This window comes from Balearica regulorum, chromosome 2 (genome assembly GCF_011004875.1).
Source record: "Balearica regulorum gibbericeps isolate bBalReg1 chromosome 2, bBalReg1.pri, whole genome shotgun sequence".
Taxonomy (NCBI): domain Eukaryota; kingdom Metazoa; phylum Chordata; class Aves; order Gruiformes; family Gruidae; genus Balearica; species Balearica regulorum.
Window position 1 is genome coordinate 13,709,297 of NC_046185.1, and position 18,127 is coordinate 13,727,423.

At 41.1% G+C, this 18,127-nt stretch overlaps 1 long non-coding RNA gene across 1 annotated transcript; it reads left to right on the top strand.

Moving 5' to 3' along the window:
• The first annotated feature begins 1,410 nt into the window (after window positions 1–1,410).
• Window positions 1,411–2,943, top strand: LOC142600722 (uncharacterized). The gene is made up of 3 exons (XR_012834284.1): window positions 1,411–1,452; window positions 2,585–2,715; window positions 2,850–2,943. It is a non-coding gene; the product is annotated as an uncharacterized LOC142600722 (long non-coding RNA).
• Window positions 2,944–18,127: the final 15,184 nt, after the last annotated feature.

Below are 18,127 nucleotides of genomic sequence, written 5' to 3' on the forward strand. Positions count from 1 at the left end.
GTGTGGTCTGCTGATACTGTTCATATCTTTAAAAGTCATTACAGCTGTAATGGGAAACCCTAGAAGAAGTACAGCAGGTCAGCAGAGAGCAGGAGTCACTGTAAGTGCTTCATGCCAGACAATCCAACATTTCCTTCCCAGCTGTTCAAGCCACCTGGATGTTTCCATGCAAAATAGCAAGATTTACTGGCACACTGTGTTTGCATCACCCGAGAAGAAAATCTCTAATTTTTCAGCTCTGAAAAAAAATCCCCTGTGTAAGTTTTTGGGAATCTTAATTCTCAGATCTTCTTTTCCTGGAGTGTTATAAGAGTATATTAGAAGATTTACCGCTTTGCAGACAGAAGATAAAAGGGGATTCCAGCAACCACTTGAACATCATCTGTTTAAGCCCAGGATTAGTGGAAGTACCTTGACTCGAACAGATTAGCCATGACCATTAACTTAACTCCAGTATTTCCCAAGAGGAAGACTTATTTTCAAAATTCCCAAGCATTAACTTTGATGGACTTTTAAGAGAAATTTCTTTTTCTTTATTGAGATGTCTTTAAATTTGTCCCTCTTTACCATCAACTGTAACAGGACCTGGTGCTGAGAGATGCCAGGAAATGACCACCTGCTCTCCAGCTTTCTGTGTGGGAACTAGAATAGAAAATGACTCTGTCTACCAGAGCTGTAGAGTTTAGGATATGGTAAACCAGATGTCAAAGAGTAGTGCTTTTGCTTTCAGCTCTTAAAAACAAAAAGGTGTTTAAAATTAAGATTCAAAGACTATACTTAATGGCTGCAGAGATTATGAGATTGCATAGCTAGGTGCTACTGCATCTTGACAGTGTGCAGAGATGAAAGTCAATTACTTCAGCATCCAAACAGGGTTTTAGAAGTCCAGCTTTTGGCAGGTACTTCTGAAAAATCTTGGCCTGTGTTAAGTATAGCTGAAAGGAATGTAGCTTTATAACACAGAAGTCCTTGTACATGGGAAAATTATTTTCCACATGCAAACAATGTGTGTACACACACTGGTGCTTAGATGTATAGTTACTTGATCAATGCCTTTTTTTTTTTTTTTTGTCAGAGTATCAATAAATTTCTTTCCAGCATGTATTAACCTAAGTATTGTGTATAAGACACCAGAGGTAATTTTTTCACTCTTTTTGGCAGTAATCAGCTTTCAGCTGAAGCTGTATATCCAATTTCCAGGCCCACGCTTCTATGAAGCTATGGAGAGATTGTACATAGTCCAGAGAAGGGAAGCAAGGATGACAAGAGTCTTGAAAAACATGACCTTTGAAGGAAGGTTTAAATGATAGTTTGTTTAGTCTAGAGGAGCAGTGACTACAGCTGACATGATGACATGTATAAAGTTATTATGAAGAGGCCAGTGAAAAATTGTTCTGTGAACATTTGGGAGCTGGACAAGAAGCAAATGAGCTTTCAGCAAAGAAGATTCAGGTGAGTTTTTAGGAAAATATTTTTTATAAGCACAGTTAAGCATTGCAACGTGCTACTGAGGCAGCCAGTGAAATCCCCTTCTCATGCAGGTTTCATGACAAACATCTGCTGGGGATGGTCTTGGCAGATGGGAGACTTGGTGTTCAAATGAGGGAATTGTCTAAACGGCCTTTGAAGTCCCATTCTGGTTTACTTTCCCGTGCCTGTAAATTTTCTTTGTGCATGTCTCGTGTTTGCACACTCTAAGAAAAATGATGGTTTTAAAGCTGGTGACTTGAAGATGTGCCTTTGGATAGCATGGTGGTTTGACCTTGGCTGGACACCAGGTGCCTACCAAGCTGCTCTGTCACTCCCGTCCTCAGCAGAACAGGAGGGGAGAAAATAAGATAGAAAAAACTAGTGGGTCAAGATAAAGGCAGTTTAATAAAGCAAAAGCAAAACCTGTGTGTGGAGGAAATGGAAAACAAAAGATTTATTCTCTACTTCCCATCAGCAGGCAGTGTTCAACCACCTCCCGGGAAGCAGGGCTTCAGTATGTGTAATGGTTGCTCTGGAAGACAAATGTTCTAAGTAACGAATGCTTCCCCTGCCCCTCCCCTCCCTTCCTCCTCCTTTCTCTCAGCTTTTATTGCTGAGCAGACATCATATGGTATGGAATATCCCTTTGGTCAGTTTGGGTTGGCTGTCCTGGCTGCATCCCCTCCTGGGGTCTTGCCCACCCCCAGCCTACTGCTGAGGGGGGAGTGTTGGAGAGACAGCCCTGGTGCTGTGCCAGCACTGCTCAGCAGCAACCACAACACTGCTGTGTTCTCAACACCTTGCTGGCTACCAGTACATGGCACAGCACTATGAGGGCTGCTATGGGGAAAGTCACTCCGTCTCAGCCAGACCCAATACAGGTAGCTTCAATCTTGATGTGTTCAATCTCTGCAACATTTCCTTATCTGGTATTGAAGTCATCACTGGACAAGGTGACCTGGCAGGAGCTTCCTTGTGTCTTAGCAAGCCCTGGAGAATGTCTTAAAGACCCCTGAGGCACCACAGCCCTTAGGGCTGGGTGCCACGAGTCTTTTAAGGCAGTTTAAAGCAGTCTTTTAAAGCCATCCTCTGCTTTCTTGTGCGATCCCTATAGCCTAGTGTAACAGAAGGAAGGCGCCCTGGAGTGCAATTCCTACATACAAGAAACAGAGCTACTGAAGGTCTTGCTGTACCAAAAGAAAGACAAAAAGTTTCCTTTCTTCTTGTAGGAGAGTGTGATTTGAGGTAAGTGGGGATGGAAGGGACTGGAATACATAATGCTGAAGATTTGTGGGGGTTTTTTCTCCATTAGTTTTTAATGGCTCCATGACTTGCTAACAGCAAAGTACTAATGTAAACTACTGCTTCTTGCTTTTTAGGTTGCTGTAGGATGGGAATAACTGGGGAAGACCAGTACTTATGTTGCTCTGACACTGCAAATGATTCTCTGAGGCTCTGAAAACATCAGTGACAAACAAATGCTGCTGGTTTGGTTTCACTTGAAGCTGTTGCGGAATTTGAACAGCAGAAGTCATCAAAAAGACATATGTTTTTTATGAAAAATGTGTTGTTCATAACATTTGCTTTTTAAGAAGAAAAATGACCCATTCTGGAACTTTTCTTTCTCTGGACTTTTAAAGTTGTACTATTTTTTTTTAAAAACAAGTTCTCATGTATTCTGATTTTCTGAGTATATTTTTTGTGAGTACTACCTGATCATTCCCTCCTCCGACTTCCGTTTTCCCTCATTTTGTCATAGGTTTTTCAGTGCCCCAGGAACTGTTGGTGTGAGAGCACCTGTGCACATATGTGGTACTTATAAAGACGCCACTTACTCCACTTGGTCCTTTAACTGTTGGGTTGTTTTGGATTTTTTTCCTTTGAAACTCTCTCTTATATCTTCTTTCTGTTATTACTGCTGGTGTAGAACTAGATCCCATCTTTTTTTCTGTGTTTGTTCTGTTGGAGGATGACTGGCCAACAAAAAAGTATCTTTTGCTCCGGTGGATTTCTTTTGACGACAGCATCTCTGTCTCAGTCCCCCTGGATCTGATCCTGGCTCTGTCTTTCTCTGATTATTCAGCAGTTGTGCTCAGGTTTACCTCCATTAAATCTGCAGTTACTTTGAATGACACATGCCACTTGCACCTTGCCATTGCTCTGTAGCTGTATGAGACTATTGAGAAACAGCCTGTGTGTTGGCCTCAGGTCTGAGTCTCCTACGTTATCCTAACTTTTGTTATGTGCTGTCTGTCACTGCTCTTTGAAACCTCACTGTCAGGTACCTGGGAGAGTGCATAGCAATATAAAACAGCATTCTTTTTTTTTTTTTGGGGGGTGTATTTTGTTTTTGCAGTCAGATTTTTTACTATGGTTTCTGCTTTCTGATTGCTTTATTGTTAGCCTTGTTTCGTACTCAAATTCCCATTTGGCACTAGCAGGTTTAATTTTGCTGTGTTGTTCTGTGGCCTTACGCTGTTACAAAATAAGGTTACAAAACTTGCTCTCAGTATCCTGGCCACAGCTGATACCTGTGTGCTGCCAGCAGACCACTTATCGAACCTGAGCTGTAATCCACTGTAGCAATATCGCTTCCTGACATACAGAGAGGATATGCCAATTCTTATCTTTTTTCACAATATCCATTTGCGATTTCAGAAAGCTGTCAAATATTTGCTTTTACTGTAAAACCTCTTTGCTAATGCACATGATGTGTATGTGGTTTGCTTTAAGCTGAGTCTTCAGGACTAACTTCACAAAGTTAGATCTTAAATTTGGTGACATTACTGCTAAGCCACCTTGAAATGAAATCCTGCCTTCCACACACCCTGGCACCATCTATGTGGGGTAAAATAAAATGTCTCAGGGTAGGTTTTCTTGTAAGATGGCCAAGCTCAGACTTTGAATTGTTAAAATCTGTAGACCCTTGCCTTGGAAAAAGCCTTACTGGTTGCCCTACAGCATCTAGCAGCAGCAGCTCTCAGAGGCAGAAATCTCTCTCACTCTCCTGGCTGGAGAGTCTGCATACAATGCATTTGCTTGCAGTTGCTTGTGGTTGACTTTTATACAGTACTTAATAAAACTTGTGCCATTCACCCAAAAGTGAATCGAGATACTCTCTCCATTCTAAATATCCTAACTGATATCTTTGTCCCAGGATCTTTCTGAGCATACCTCCTTTCTCTGTTGGAGCTATACCTGTAGATGGTGTGGGCTGACTTTACATAGCCACCAATCCTACACTCCTCCTGAGGCATCACCTGTTCACTCAAGCTGATCTGTAAGGCTGTGGTGTTTCATGACAAATGCTTTCCTTTTAGTTTTACTCTTCCAAATGTCTGTTCTTTGGTCTATGACTTTCTCCATATTTCTTCACTTTGCTTTAAGTAGCCTAAGGAGCCTGCGCTTTTGATAAATGTGCTCAAAGTCCATATAGTTGGCTGCTCCTGTTGGTTGCTGGATTTGTTTCACACCTTCTCATCCAGGCATTTCCCAATTGCTTGTGTCTTTGAGAATTCCTTCGATGCTGAGTCCTGGTGACCTCAGTCCTGGTGGACTCTAGTTCATCAGCCTTTAGCCTGCAATTCACTTGCTGGCATCTAGTCAGGGTTTGTCATAGCTGGACACCATGATCTCCAGTTGCCACATCATCAGTGTCTTGCTTGATACACAACAGGCCAGCTGTGAAGTCCAGCTGATCCCCTTAGTCTATGCAATGTTTTCTCATTCTTTCACTCTTCTCCTGGCAGAACCCTTGATGGTGTCTGGATTCTCAGTAGGTATCACTCTGTGTTTCAACCTGGATTGCTTGCCTGGAGTTTGTGTGTGGCTCTTACTGATTGCTGTCAACATTATGTCCCTTGGTTTATTTTGGTTTTACATGCCCTTGCAAGTTGTAAGTATTTTTCCTGAGGTTAGATCTGTTTGCTTCCCCCGTGTCTCTAGTGAAATGGATTAGGTATCCTGGCTCCTGCAAGTGAGGGTTTTATAACTAATTTTTACAACCTTTTACTAGGTACGAGCATAGTAAACATTTCTTTCCTGGTTTAAGCACAAATGAATCTCTAATTTCATTCTGCTGTCTCAGGACTTAAGTTGCAACGATGAACTTTACTTACTGAAGTGCTGCAGCCTTGATAGGCTTCGTTCCCATAGGCACACAGATTCCCTACATCTTCTCCAAACTCCTCTTTCCTCCAACCCCTACTCCTTTCCCCAATTTTCATGCAGGGGGCTAACCTGCCCTGCTCGCTTTCTGCCAATGATGGCTTTTCTAGCGGAGGTTAATGAACAGTTTCCTAAGGAAGGCTGTGCATATATTTTATGGAAAATAAGATCTTTAGTCACCTATTGCATCAGGAATATAGGACTCTCCTGTGGGAAGTGGAGAGTTGTAGTTGCATTGAGATCTGAATTACCACTTCATTTGAGCATAATAATGCCCTGCTTCTCTCTGGTAAGTTAATTTCCTTCTGAATTAGTTTCCTTCTGAATTCAGTGTATCCTTCCACTCACTCTCTTGTCCCTCAGAACATAACCTTGTGCCATTTAATTCCTTTTTCTGTTGATTTCCCTTTCAAATCTCAGTCATGAGAATGAAAACAAAGGCTTTTTTAAAAAAGGAGTATTACCCAACAAATGCTCAAGGGGATCACTTGGGCTTGAGTTTTTCTAATTTCATCTGCAACTCAAGTCTAGAAAATTACTGTGACTTCAGATATCACTTGAGATTATGCTGAAATCTGAGCACATATTTAAGTGCCTCCCCAGAAAATCACTTTAGTTTTATATGAGGCAGATATCTGCTGAATTTGTGGAAGAAGCACAGGTTTAAAAATAATATTCAGGGATGCCTACATGCCTCTGAAAGAAATTCCTTGCAGCAGGTCCTGGAGCCCAAGTGAGGAACCCTTGTAGCCAGAAGGACTCTGTGTAAGTGCGAGGGTTTTCCCACAAAACAATTTTTGCAGGACTGGGGCCTATATAAACAACAGAAGAAAATTTTCTGCATTTCTGTCTCATTGCAGTGTGTACCCAGCAATGGTTTCAGAGAGTGAACAGATCCAGAGAATGAGGCGAATTAGGCACTTGATGCTTCTTTACTGATTGGAGACATGGGAATGATGTTGATATTTTGGAAACTGTGAAGCATGCTTCCTAACCTAAACTGTTTCCTGATTCTTATGTGACTCAGAGACAAGTAAGAAGATCTTCTCTGCTTGTAATCCAGTGGTATTTAAATTACTGAAACTGCGCAGGATGGTTTAAATTAGCTCTGAACAATAGAGCCTATTCAGGCTTTTGGTGAATCCACCAAATCCTTTTTGGCTGGTTTTAAGCCTATATTTGTAAATGAATTGATTTTCCTGCCATTTTTATAATGTTAATAACCGAAAATACTTTGTAAGACTGTATTTTACTACAGGATTAATTTGTTTGTTCCAAGTACCAACTTTCCATTAAATATTTTTTTTCCAAAATTGATTGTCCTATTATATGTTTGTGCTAATTAAATAAAATCTCAAAATCACCATCTTCTAAAGTGGAGGATATACCTGGTGGAACAAAGTTTGCCATGGTGCTGGACAGAATATGAATCCCTGACTGGGCTTTATGTACTTCTGTGCTCTGCAGGCTGCAGTGGGAGTCACTGTCTGTTCTGACTTAGTGGTATGAAAGATAAGAAATGGGAAGACTTCCTTGAACTAGAGATTCATTTTCTTACTCAGCCTTTCTCCCAACTGAGGTGTAAGAAAGGTGTACCATGTGACAGATTAAAACGGGACCCTATTCTTCAGCATGAGTGTTGTGATGCCAATAAAATCACTGCCAAAGTCTCACTGAAGTCAACTGACCAGTGTGAAAGGCAGTTGGCTATCTGGCCATTTAATACATGAAATCTTAAAAATCAAGAGTACAGAGGGGAGTAAAGGGTACTTACAGTGGATAATTCTTCATGCAAGTGGTGAGTTTGTCACTTGACTAATTGCTTTTATGTGCAATTATTTGAGTCATTTGGACTGAATTGCAAATGAAATGGTTTCCCACAGAGTCTTTCCCTGATCATTTTTTCCTCTTCCCAAGATGTGGATAGTTTTGCAGTTGCTGTCCCTTGCCCCAAAGCTGACGCTGTTTATGCTATTGCTGGTTATATCTGGACAGTGCAAAGCATGGAGGATTTCTGATATGTACCTGGAACAGCTAGGTGGTATTGCAGGGAAAAACCCCCTGAATTGTCCTTTAAACAACATCTTTAATTTGAAAAACATATTCTGTCTGTTGCGAGTGCAGGAATATGAAATGAGAGCCCACATGGAGGTTCCAGTGAATATAAAACAGAGCTCCAGAAGTTTTGGGAGAACCAACCAAATGTCAAAGGTACTTTATGTCACTTGTTATTTCACTGAGTTAGAAATATATTTAAACTTATAGAACGTACTGTGCTCTTTCCCATGCTCTCAGTATTGCCCAAAAATCATTGCCTACACACCAAGGGGCTCCCAGAAGCCCCTGGGGAGGTTCCAGCTTCTCTTTTCCTCTTCCTTCTTTTGCTGCTGTTCTGAGAAGACAATCTTTCAAACTGCGTGTTTCATCGCTCCAATTGCAACCACCGTGGGAGGTTGTTAGCGTTTGGCACTGCTGAAATCAACAGCCTGTTTGAGAAGACCTTGGAGTTCTTTGTAGCTGCGGGCAGAAAGCAGCCGGTTCTGCTGCAGAGGTTATGGCGTGAGACGCTCTTGCTCAGCAGCTGGCTGCAGCCGATGCCAGCTACTGCTGCAAAGTCTTACTCTGTCAGCAAAGCCTCCTGCTGGAGACACGGCTTATATTAGCAAAATTTCTTCTTTGATGTACTTTATCACCTCCATAAATACATTTGCTATAGTGCTAAAATGGCACAGTTTTGGGAAGAGGGAGAAATTGGTTGTATGTATAGGGGGCTGTTTGCTGGCATGGATGTATTGGCTTGAAATGGTGAATGTCTTTGCACTCCTCAGTGATGGACTTTTAACCTGGCAAAAGCACAATGTCACTGTCAGAGAGTAGAAGAGCTTAGTAACACAGGAGCTTTCATTTCAGGACTGGAAATAAATACACATACAAATGTACATACACATAGGTATATACATGTATGTATGTTCTACAATACTGACGTGTATAAACATTTTATATAATATACATGTATATGTGTTCTAAACAATACCTAAATCAAAGTCCATCTTTCCTGTGACTTTCTTGAGACCATCCAGAAACACCAAGCTCATCATGAAAACAGAGAAATGGAATATAACAATATAAGGTTGTATGTGCACATACAGTTTCACATCACGTCTAAATCCCAGAGGTGCAGTTAAGCATTCTGGTCATGCTCAACAGGTCATGCAGAAACACAAGACTATTATTTGCAAAAGCAAATGTTGTGTCTAGTCACCGTCCTTGCTGGAAAGGATATATATCAAGGACAGATCTTCTAAAACCGTTAATTTTTTTCTTAGTCAGAGCTAGCCAAATGGGACGATTCACATTTAGACACCAAAGAAAAGGAAAAAAAAAAGAATGAGAAGTTGTTCGGGAAATCTATTTGTAAGTGCTATGCTTGGAGTCTGGCTTGGAGCTTTTGGGACTCTATCCTTTATTTAGGGTGACTGTACACACAGTGTGTCCGTCTGGGGTTCTGAATGATGATGAGAAATATGTGTTTTCTAATGATCCCTTTATGATCTAAAAGAACATGTCAACTTATATTTTGACATGAGTGGCTTGTTACTCAGCCCGGGAACGAAGGGGATTTTTGTCTTAGAGAGAACTGTGTGAGATTTTAAATACGGCTGCATGGGTAAGCTACTCTTAATTAGTTTCTGTTTGTTGCTTGGCCTGGCTGGGAACATTAATAGTTGTGTGGAGCTGCAATGTAACTCAGTGAGACTATAAGCTGTCTTATCTTCCCACCACTGCCAATTCTTTGACACTGACTGACATCCTGAAACAAGGAGCAGAATGGCCAGACAAGAAAGTTGCTTATTGAAACAATGAGTTTCCTGAAATAAACAGAACAGTTTTGCATCAGCAGGCCTGTTCCTGTCCCTGGAACAATGCTGGGCATTTGCATTGGCTAAATGAGGTTAGTGTTTTGCAAAGTCTTCTGGAAGTCTGCATGTCACTATGGGCACCAGCAGATAAAGCCAACATGATAAGGACTGAGGTCATGGAGAAGAAAGGGAAGGAAAGTGAGATCTGAACCAGATATCTAAACTGCTGTGATCGCTAATTAAAATGATGAAATTGCTCCAATATTAATTTCCCTTGCCCTGACATTTACCTCAAACCAACTCTTTTTTATCTAGTGCTTTTACTTATTTTCTTACACCAAGAGAATAGCTGCACTAATACCCTGAAGCTACCCTAACTGTCCTCAGAGTGGAGCCAAACATCTTCAGTCTTCAAAATGAAAGCTAAAGGCATGACAGGAAAGAAGAACAAATTGGGAGAACCTTGTTGGGTTTCCTTCCAAAGCCAGTCCCCAAATTGAAATTTTGTGCAACACAGTGTGGCACAGACTAGATAAAGCTTTTTAGTTTTGTTTCACAGTTGAGTTGAGTTGAGTTGACTTCTAAGAGACAATGTTAAGCTACTTTCATGAAAGAATTAATTCAATTTTGTTTTCTTTATTTGTCAAATAACAATGACATTTGGTCTCTTTTTTCTTCCATTATCTTTATTGTTGATGGCTACTGAATATTTGTACAAGTGCACATGAAGAAATATATATGTATTTTTTCATTACAGGTTGGTCACAAATATACCTGACTAAAGGTGCGTGAGCCAAGTCCTTTGGTGGCACAAGCTCCCTGTTCATGCTCTGCTCCTCCTGGCCTGAGCAAGCGAAACATGCACACCCTGATGTAAAGTGCTGCTCTTCTGTATAGTCACATGAGCTAAGACGTTCTCCCTTCATACGTTGTAGAAGGAGAAGGAGGAAAAAGCCCCATGAGATATCCCTCCAAAGCTTAGGATGGATTGTTTGTAGGTTTGTTTTCTGAACACTTCTAAGTTGCTCATTTTCATGACATGAGAGATTTAGGCTCTGCGTTGTCTTTTCTAATGGCCAAGCGCTTGCTGCATTTGACACTGCATCCATTGCTGAAATATCTCTGATGTGTCTCAACCTCCACTGTCCTAAAGTGGGGAAGACAGTGGTATCATGTAACTCCCCTCAGCCCTGAAGATACTCACTGAGGAAGAGCCGGTTGTGATTGTTGGGCAGAGAGAGAGACCATAAAATCTGTCACTGTTTTGGTGCTTCCCAGCTATATCTGTTTGTACAAAGTACTATGTGCAAACTGCCATGTGCCTAAAGAATTCAGCACATAGAGAGTATAAACAGGGTTTAAACAGTTTGGTGACTCTTGTGCAAATTTCTTTTTTTTCTTTTCCTTTTTTTTAAATGCAACAGCTGGATGTGATAGTCTTAGAAAGTGCAACAGTGTCAGGAATTCATTTGCTGTTTTCAAGAGACAATTGGCCTGATCCAAAGAAATGAAGTTAATGTGGTGCAACAAGGAAATGCCATGCTCCATTAGCAAAAGATGTTTTCAGTTAAACCGATGTTGTGGTGGCACAGTTGCGGTGTGCTTACGTGAATAAGCCCTGCTCTGGAAGAAAAACTTGGTTAAGGAAAAAAGATCTCAATCCTGAAATCCTTGCTGGAATAAATTATGTTACTCTCATCTAAACTGTTACTAGGGGCAAGATTTGTGCAAGTACCTGTGGCTGAGAGATGGTGTTCAGGTAGCCAGAGTTCAGGTACTAGTGAGCAACTTTAACCCCTGATTCTGTATTTCATCATTATTAAGCAGACCACTTAGGCAAATGTTTAGCTTCAGCTACACATGTAAAACTTCTTGAAGGCATTGCAGCATAAAACATAAAGCTATACATCAACTTTGTTGCAGGCTGGATAAGTATTTTTCAAAGTGTACTTAAATGCTTGTTCATAAATTTGTGAGCAGATTTGTTGAATTGCACACATCAATATGGGTATTTAATATTTTATATACATTATATAAGGTGGATGTGTTCTCTGTATATTTTTGTATAAGTAAATATAAACATTTTAAATATTTATAGAAGTGTTTTAAAATATGGAAAGTTCATATTTCTTTTATGATGGAAAAGCCAATGAATGATATAAATGAATCATGTTTAATTATCCTTCATCTTTTGCTCTGAACTACAGGAAGCTAATAAATACAAAATAATGGCCAGCATCAGGCTACAGAATTAGAGAATGTATGTTCCATTAATTGGGTGTCTTCTTATTTAGTTACACGGCATATGTGACTGCAGAATTGATACTTTCCAAACATATTGAAATATTCTATAAAAATGGAGGATCTGCAGAATTGTAGGCCCGTGAGCCTCACCTCTTTGCCTTGGAAAGTGATGAAGCAAATAATCCTGGAAAACATTTCTAAACATATGACAAACAAGATGACTGGGAGCAGTCAGTAAGGGTTTCCTAAGGAGAAATCATGTTTGATCAACCTGATAGCCTTCTGCAATGAGATGACTGTCTTTTTAAGTGGATGAGGGGAGAGCAGGGGATGTTGTTTAAGTTGATTTTAGCCAGATTTTTAACGCTGTCTCCCATAACTTCCTCACATACAAATCGATGAAGCACAAGGTAGATGATAGCTGCACAGTGAGGTGGTCGAACAGTAGCCGAGTTTCCAGGATCAAATAGTTGTGATCAGCAGCGCAAAGTCCAGCTGGAGGCCAGTCACTAATGGTGTACGTCAGAGGTTGGTATTGCCAATATTCTTTATCTTTTTCATTAGTGACCTGGATGATAGGACAGTGCACGCCCTTGCAAGTTTGCAGATGATACAAAACTGGGAGGAGAGGCTGATACTCCAGAAGGTTGTGCTGCCATTCAGAGAGACCTCAGCAGGCTGGAGAAATGGGCTGAGAGGAACAACATGAAGTCCAGCAAAGGAAAAAGCCAAGTCCTGCCCCTGAGGAGAAAAACCCCATGCACCAGGACAGGCTTGGGCAGACCAGCTGGAAATCAGCTTTATAGAAAAGGCCTTGGGCATCCTGGTGGACAACAATTTGAACCAGCAACATGTCCTAATGACAAAGGTGTCTAACTGCCACAGGTGGCCCAGAGAGATTGTGCAGTCTCTGTCCTTGGAGGTATTCAAAACCTGACTGGACACAGCCCTGGGTAACATGCTCTAGTTGACCCTGCTTTGAGCAGAGGGTTTGACTTGTGATGTCCAGAGCTGCCTTCCAATGTTAAACTTTCTGTGATTCTTTTGTATGGGAAGCAGAGCCATGAAGCTGAACATTGAGAATACACAATATGAAATGCAATGTGTTCCATAATTGTGGAGGAACGGTAAGAACAGGAAATCTCACTGTTCACCAGACCACTGAGAAAATTCCCCTTCAAGGTGTGTATTGAACAGGTTCCCTTCAGCTGTTATCACAGTACTGTACAGGAGAGACCCTTGTAATGTAATGCCTGTGCATTACATTATTTGTTGCAGTTCAAACCATCTGAACCTGGACACATGCAGGACAGAGATTCATGTGCAGCTTCTGTATTTGTCCTGAATCTTACTTCCTTTTCCTGAATGAGCTTTATAAAAAGTAGACATGATCCCTCATTTTCCAGTCTGGTCTTTAAGAAAGAAGGATTTATCATACTAAAGTATAAATACTCTTCCCTGAGTGTGCAGTCTATACTCAGAAACTGGTGTTGTAATATTAAAACCACAGAGTTTACCTTCCCTATAAGGACCTGCTCTGTTCAACTGACTTGTCACACCAGAGTAATGTTTACTGTTTACTTCGTTACTTGCCTAATGCATAAGGTCAAATATAAACCTAAGAAGGTAATAGGTTAAAATCTCTTTTCCAATGAAAGCAATGAGACCTTTCATATTTATTTCAACAGTGCCAAGATTTTACTCTGCACATGGCATAACAGACTACAGGACCTATAAAAGGAGACGCTCTAACACAGCAGTGATATCAACAGGACTCTGAGGATTAGAGCAGATACAGAGTTCAATTTTATGCAAACAGTATTTTAGTTTCTATAATGCTAGTGACAGAGGTCTTTTATAACCACAATAATTTGGTCATCTCTTTTATCACCCCTTTGCTTATTCTGTGAATGTTTATAGATGTGGGCAATCACACAAAAATATATTTTTTGGACTATAACAAAGCTGTTTTCAGTTAGTGAAACAGCAAAAAGTTACACTTCTGAAAAGGGCACTGTTGTGTCAAGTTTATTTATTCCCTGCATAAAGTGTGGCCCCATCACTCTCTTTTTTTCTGGTGTTTTGTTTTTTTTTTTTTTTCTTAATCCATTCTGTGAAATAAAGTTGGCTGTATGCTGAGAATACACCCATTAATTTCAAACCAAAATGAATTTATTCAACGTATTTATAAATCTGTCAGGATCAAAAACTATGATAAAAGAATGATTTAGCTGATGCTATGGTATTGTACAGCTTTAGGCAAAACAGGGTTTATAGGATTGCAATCGGATTTGGGAGGGCTATGCTGTGTCCATAGATTTTCCTCTTCCTTTTAAGCTTTCCTGCAAATACATCTCTGCAGAAGTGAAACTGTTGATGTTTCATCTCTTTTACATAGGGTCCTTGCCACAGTTTCCAGCTTAGCTGTAACTCTAGCTGCTTTGCAGACTCCCCAAGGGCCTCAGAGGAGCCTTGGGGTTTTGGCTGCCAGCTCTTCTCTGCAAATTCCTACAGTTTTCTTCCTCCAAGACTTGTTTCTTAGGCTATCTTCTTTGACCAATTGCAATTGCTGCAGAAGGTTTAAATTCATCTTAACAGCTGCAGTTCTCTTCTCCAGGATTAAATGGGGGCTAACCAATTCATCTTAAGACTAAGAACCATTAACTCAGAACAAAAACATTTGAGAGAAAATGTGGAGCAAAAGAACAAATGACAAGCACAGTTGGCTGCCCAGGTAGTCATCCAGGTCTCTCCAAACAAGCTACCACGGACAACCAAGTGTTTGCCAGCTCTTAGATCCATGCCATTTCTCATTTCTTCTTCTCTTTGTCCTTGGAGTCTTCCATCATTGTGTCCTACTGAGCTGTACTGAATGAATCTGAGTTTCCTCTGCTGGGCAGCTAAGCTTTGAGAGATTTGTTACTTGATTTTCCTTTGCATTGGGTATTTACAATAATTCAGTGTGCCAACAAGTGAAGAAGTTGTCACTTACACTGCCCAGCGGGCCCAGCATAGGGTCATGAGCCAACTCGTAAAGATTCATTGCAGGTTTGCAGCAGAGTCCCCAAGTTGTCCGTGGTTCCATGGCATCCTTCACAATCCTCATCTCACATCACAAAAAATGAGAATAAATATACTACAAAATGCTGACTGAGGACGGAATTATCCCATCTACAACAGCATTAGATTCAACAGCCTTGTGGGCAGGGCCCATCTTGGTCCATGGAAGCGGAACTTAGCATATTAGGTCCTTGACCCCTAGATATTAATGCATTACCAATCAATTAATAATTTTTCAAAGTATGTCTTCTTGGGCTCTAAGTAGTCCATGGGCTTGTTCTCAGCAGAATGCCACTTGGCAAGTTTATGTTTTTGTACTGCTAACAGCACTAATTGGTCAGTAGCATTTTTTGATGTAGTTTTGCTCAGTTTTGCCGCTGTGCCCAGCCCATACTCAGCCCAAAGATAACAGCTGTGTCTACATAGACCTGCCTTTATGTGATTGTGTTTGTGTTTTGTATTTGCTGAGGATTAAACACAGCATAGCTGTAGACAAAGTATACTTGTTCTACTGTGTTCAGATGATCTGGGCAGCAGGTTATTGCTACCTGAGTAAGAGCAATACTTAATAATTTTTGAGATCATTAGGATTTTAGGTAATTCATATATGGGTAAGGGGCTGACTTCATGAAAAAAAGCACAATTCCTTTTGCTTTGGGAAAGTATTGAATGTATTGAATGGCAGGCAAAAACTCTCTTGCACAAATGAGCTAAGAGTTTCCATGATCTTTGTTCCATGCTCTCAGCCTTGGTGCAAGTTTCTCCCTTACGGGATAGTGTTATCTCGTGTCACCACGCGGTTCCGGCCTGAGGTGTCCCCTGGTGACACAGCGGAGGAGGCAGCCTGACGGGTTGCCAGGGATCACCCATCTCCGTATCTCCTAGCACTCTGTCTCCAGCTTTGTTTATGCCAGCTTAGAGATACCAGCTACATGTTTCCATTCATTACTGCCCCCACGCACTTTGGTAACACTGCCCAGCACTTCAATGTCTATCGTGAGTCCTCTTGAGAGAACAGAAGGGGTTTTTCCTTGTCTGTGTTTCACTGCATTTTGACAAAGGACTTACAAACTGTACTATCCCAGACAGGAAATACTGGGCATGTAAAACTCTAACTCATCTTGGCGATGCCTACATGTTTATGTATGTGCAGAGCTAAAAAAGGTAGAAGTGTTAACAGGGAGAAAGGTTTTCATTGTAAATGTCAGTTCTGTTACATAGTTTTTGCTTCTTTCAATCTGACCCAAGGTTTCTTTGCATGCTGGGATCTTTTGCAGTGCCATGTTTCAGAGGCAGAGCCTGAAACTCCTCTGTTCCCATTACCAGTTCTGCCCTGAGTTTGCTGCAGGTCAACCTAGCAGGTTAACATGGATGCTAACACACTTACGTGACTAGCACACTCAAGACCTCATTCATCAAATGGGTACTCAGCTGAGTTTAGAGTTAGGTTTCCTTTTGGGCTGGAGAACCTACAGGTCCCTAAACTGGAGACTGTTTAATATGGAACTTGCCTTCCCTAATCATCACATTCCCCATCATTAATATTGAGACAGCATTTGTCTGACATTATGTTAGGACTGTAGTGGGAATCAACTGATTATAAGGGGCTTAAAATTTTCTGTGAACTCTTCGAGACGTGCCAGACAGCACCTCTTACCAAAGAGTTATTCATGTGCCAAAATCCAGGATTGTTATGTTAGGAAACCGGTGTTTCTGCTGTTTTCTAGTGACATCTGGGATCTGCTTGAGAACTGGAAGTATGAGGAAGCCATCTGCAACCCTTACTAGCCTGCAACTGCTGCAATGCTGCTGCAGTATTTAGCAGTTTTAGAGCAATGCTCCGTGTGAGTTGCCAGAAGCCCTCTTCCAAGGGAAATCTTACAACTGAATGTGCTAGGTGTATACCTCTGGTCATCCCTTGGCCCTCATTTTTGGATCTTAAGAAAGATGCTATCAGGGATGGTAGAACATCTGCAGGCCCTCTAGGGATGTTCTTCAAACTGAGGCAACTCAATGACCCAACAGCTAGTTTGTTTCTGCTTTGTATATGTGTGAAGGGCACCTCACCAGCCGCAGGAGCAGCCATCCTCTTTTCAAAATATTTGCACTATACCACACTTGTAGTTCAACCCTGAGATCCAGTCAGGATACACAGGAGTTTCCGCTAAATGAGAACTGCTGAATGGAGATCTCTGAAGGATCATGTGATGTGGAAACTTCAAATTTCATCCTCTTTGTGTCAGCATTACCCTTCCCACGAAATGTTTGATTTTGTAAGATTAGGGAGATCAAACAAGATGCATTAACTCTTCAGTCCTGTTCAAATTTTATTCATGTGAGTGGCAGTAGGGTCTTCTTACCTAAAGCATGGATAAACAAATATTTCTGATACAATGAATTTGGCAAATGAAGATTTTGTGGAGTGTTTACCTGAATTTCATTAGTTTGCTGAGATGTGTTTTGATTTCATGAAGCATAGCTGAGATACCTCTTTGTTCATAAACGTGTAAATCTGTATATATCAGTAGATACCTGGTGTGTTGAACAGTTGTTTAATGCCAGGGTTTTAAAGATATGAATAAACATTTTTAAACATATTTGTTTTTCCTTCCACAGGTGCCTAAGGAGAGTGTTCACATTGCTTTAACTGGTTCTGAGAATACAGTATGTGTAAGGTCATACCAGCAAAATAATACCCCTGTGAGCAGACAGCTGGGGAACGGCTCCACACAGCCAAAGGAGCAGGAAGTTGGTAACACCCATCTTTTAAAAGTACCAGAGTTTGCAGGTTGTTTGTGGGGTGTGTGAACAATGACAGACATAAACTGCCTGGAAACTGTAAGTTCAGATATCAGACTGGACTCAGATCTAAGGATTTCTAGTCTGTTGATCCAGCCTTTGAATCTGTTTTGCTTCACCGCTGCTGGGAAGCAGATGCAGAGGGCGTGTTTACACTATCAGATAACTTCTCTGTCTAGTTTATACCTGGTCCCCTTCCTAAATGTTAGTACATTCCCCAGCTTCCTTTTCCAGTCAACCAGTCTTCTGCAAAACAAAATGTAGATTTGCTTCTGGGCAGCGTTTCTCTGGGTGCCCATCTTCAATGAACTCTGGAGGTCACACCTGGGCTCCCTCTGCACTGTGCAAACCTGCAGGATTTGTACCCCGATCTTCTCTGAGCTCCGGTGAAGGCATCCTCACCTTATTGTCCCACTCTATTTTAGACACTTTGAGATCATTCCTTCTTGTCCCACTCCATCGTGACTTGGTGTCCAAAGCAGATGCCCAGTTAGATGCTGTGTAATGTGGACATTGCCAGTGTTGGC